Source organism: Musa acuminata, chromosome BXJ1-1, assembly GCF_036884655.1.
Source record: "Musa acuminata AAA Group cultivar baxijiao chromosome BXJ1-1, Cavendish_Baxijiao_AAA, whole genome shotgun sequence".
In the NCBI taxonomy this organism is placed as follows: domain Eukaryota; kingdom Viridiplantae; phylum Streptophyta; class Magnoliopsida; order Zingiberales; family Musaceae; genus Musa; species Musa acuminata.
In genome coordinates, this window is record NC_088327.1 from 24,148,899 (window position 1) to 24,152,732 (window position 3,834).

Genomic DNA, 3,834 nt, shown 5'->3' on the forward strand with positions numbered 1-3,834 from the left:
ACACTACCAGATTTCAACCGACCCTTCATTATTGAGGCCGACGCATCTGGAGTCAGAATTGGAGCCATTCTCATGCAAGATGGTCGACCACTCGCATACACTAGCAAGACATTATCTCCCTCCCATCAAAATAAGTCAATATATGATATGGAGATGCTCGTCATTATGCGCGCAGCAACGAGGTGGAGACCCTACTTGATTGGTTGACGATTTCAAATTAAAACTAACCATAAAAGCCTCAAGTACTTTTTGGAGCTAAAGATATCATCCCCTGAGCAGCAAAAATGGGTAACAAAACTTCTTGGATTTGATTATGAAATAACTTACAAAAAGGGGAAAGAGAATATTCTTGCAGATGTGCTTTCGCAGCTACCCGAGCAAGCTGAAGTTTCGGCTGTTTCACTTCCGACCAGCAACTTCCTTGAGGATATTAAGATGGAATGGTAGGAAGATTCGAGACTAGTAAGATTATAAAAAATTTGGAGGAAGCACCAAGCTCCGTGGCTCATTACAATTGGGACTCAAAAAAATTACACTATAAGGGACGCATTGTGCTTATGATAAATTCTACTTGCATCTTCACGAGTAGATTTTGGACAAAGTTATTCTATATGCAGGGTACTAAATTGAAAAGGAGTTTGACATATCACCCACAAATCGACGTCCAGATAGAAGTTGTAAATAGGTGCTTGGAGACAGCCCAAAGCCACCCGCCAAATATGACTATCCAAGGAGAACTCCAGACCCAGCCAAGTATCATTATTGATCGACGGATCGTGACTCGACGACGATGACCCACTACTAAAGTGCTAATACAATAGGTGAACCTACCAACAGAAGATGCCACTTGGGAGAACTATGACGACTTGAAGATCAAATTCCCAAAATTCATGAATCGTCAGCCTTGAGGACAAGGCTGATTTGAAGAGGGCGGGTCTATTAGGATTCTAGCTAGGAGAGTCCTAATTGAGAGGGATATTCATATAAAACATACCTAAGCTGACCCCAATTAAAGAGGTGAAGAGGCCGGCTAGGGTTAGGAGGTTGTTTCTTAGAGAAGAATTATGAGTTGTAAAGGAATAGGAGTCTTGAGTAGAAGTCCTATTAGGAGTTGGTTAGAAGTAGGAGTCTTAAGTATGAGTCCTATTAGGAGTTAGGGTTTAGAAACCCTATAAATAGCCATGTATTCCTCCTCTTTTGATAAGCAATAGATGAATCTTTTCTGTAGCCTTTGAGCAGCAACTTGGAGGGAGGAACCCCTATAGAGTTCCAAGGAGGCCGATCCCCTAAAGAGATCGACCCCAAGTTTAGAATCTGCAAGGGTTCTAACAATTTGGTCCTTCCCCTTCAAAGTAATTTGCTAGTGGAAGTTGGGAGCCTCATCGAAGAAGGCTTCAAAAGTGGATGTAGGTCACTTGACCGAACCACTATACATCGTGGTGTTCCTTGAATGTGTTAGTGTTTAATTTTCTGAACCATTTCTCTACTTAGCTGTAAATCATTCGGTTTTCATCTCTCTACTCTCGACTACCTTTACTCTAGCTATTTTAGCTAAGTCATCCTTCATCGAATCAAAATCTCTACACATTTACGAAATCGATTTCAAACTTACATGTTTTAATCCGCTGCACTAATTCACCCCCCCCCCCCCTCCCCCCTCTTAGTGCTGCTGCGATCCTAACACATGTCGACAATGGTTTCGCTTGGTTTCATATGAAAAAGTTCAAAATCGTGCATTAAAAGATTAATCTTAGAATCTTTAACTCTATTCGTGCCTTCGTGTGTGATTTCGAGAATATGCCAAATATCGAAGGCCATTTCGCACATAGAAACCCGATTAAATTTGTTTTTGTCTAAGGCATAAAATAGAGTATTCATAGCTCTAGCATTTAGAGAAAACATCTTCTTCTCAAAATGATTCCAATGGTTCATTGGAAGAGAAGACCTTTGAAAACCAAATTCGACTATGTGCCATAAATCAAGATTCAATGAAAGCAAGAAAACTCTCATTCGAGTTTTTCAATAAGTATAGTCCGTCTCATTGAAAAAGGGAGGATGAATAAGAGAGTGACTCTCTTGAAAGTCGAAAAGAGTCATTTCTCTTTAGGTGTTAAACCAAATGAGAAAACGAGGCTCTGATACTAATTGTTAGGGTCAAGAGCAGGGTCGGCACTAATAGAGGGGGGTGAATTAGTGCAGCGGTAAAATCACATCTTCAAAAACCTTCGTATGTTGAAAATGGATTCTTCGAAAACTTAACTTGAAACACGTTCGTAAATGAATTAAAGGCAGTAAGCAATTAAAGAGGTTTACAGTAAAGTAAATTGCTAAACATAAATGCAAACCAGAGAACACGCTAATTTATAGTGGTTCGGTCGTCATGATCTACATCCACTCCACCGATTCCTCTTCCATCGAGGCCACTGGCATCCATTATCGATCTTCCTTTAATAGGCGAAGATCAACCTCCTTCTTACACCCCTCTTATCCTTTTACCGGGTTTAGGAGACAACCCTTACAAGCACTCACACTCCTCCTAAACAGAATTCTAAGGTTAGATCTAGAGGAGGGATTTCTCAAGTGATTGCAATAGTGTTTCTTCACTTGTAAACTCTCTATTCTTATTTCATTTAACCAGGGATGAGAGGGATATTTATTCCAAGTTGATTCAAACTTGGAGCCTAAAAATATCTTATCCCGGGTTTTCTAGGCACTAGCGGTGGTACCGCCCAACCTATGCGGTACCACCGCCTGGGAGGCTGTGTTGGGCTGTCCCACCATCCAGACTAGTGGTGCCACAGCCTGGCACCCTGCCAGGGGAGGTACAATCGCCCAAACTGGCGGTACCACCGCTTGACACAATCTCGAAGACTGTACCACGACGGTGAGACTTCTTGGGGCATTGTTTGGGCCTCTCATTGGGCCCAACATAGTTCTTACATGGGCCTAGTTGGCCCCTAATTGGGTTGGCCCAAATCCAAACCCAATTACGTACTAACTACGAAATCTAAGACATAATCTGAGCTAAACAAGTCCGTAAGTCTTGGTTCTTCCAGCGATCTCCCGACGAACTTTCGACGATCTCTCGGCAATGTTCCGGCGGACTCCTAGCAAGCTCCTGGACTTCACGACGATCTTCTTGGCGAGTTCCGATGAGCTTCTCCGGCAAGCTCCAAGACTTCTCGGCTGGTTCCGCCAGAACTTCTGATGAACGTCCGAACTTTCGACGAACTCTCGAACTCCGAACGAAATCGTGTCCTTGACTCCGGGACTTCATTTTGCGTCATGCCTTGCTATCATAGTTAATTCTGCACATATAAAATAAAATTCGATCTAGACAATTAATACTAAGCATTAATTATGTTGTCCGGCATGTCATTGGTCCCTCGATGCTTCGTCCGATTCCTCGACGCATCGTCCTCTCTTACAGCCTATTGCCCAATCGGCCAGTTGACTCTGTAACTCCGATATCCTTGGCGCAATATCCGCTCTTCTTGGCCCGATGCCCGAATCCACGGCCCGAAGCCTTCTGTCGATATGTCGACCGATCCACCGGCTCAACGTCCAATCTTTTGACATATTTTCCTCTGGCACAACATGATTCTTCCTGCTTTAATTGTCTCATCCTGATCAAAGCATCCTACGTCACTCAAAATGTAGATTAAAACATAAACAATTATCAATTGGTTTCATCATCAAAATACGAGATTCAACACTATCCACTCAATCATCTTTAGGATACGGTTCTGAACCGGTGTCCCCTCAGTCATCCTAGCGCGGAAGGGACTCTTAGATATCTTATATCGCTGAGTCCTTCACTATTCCTCAAACAAT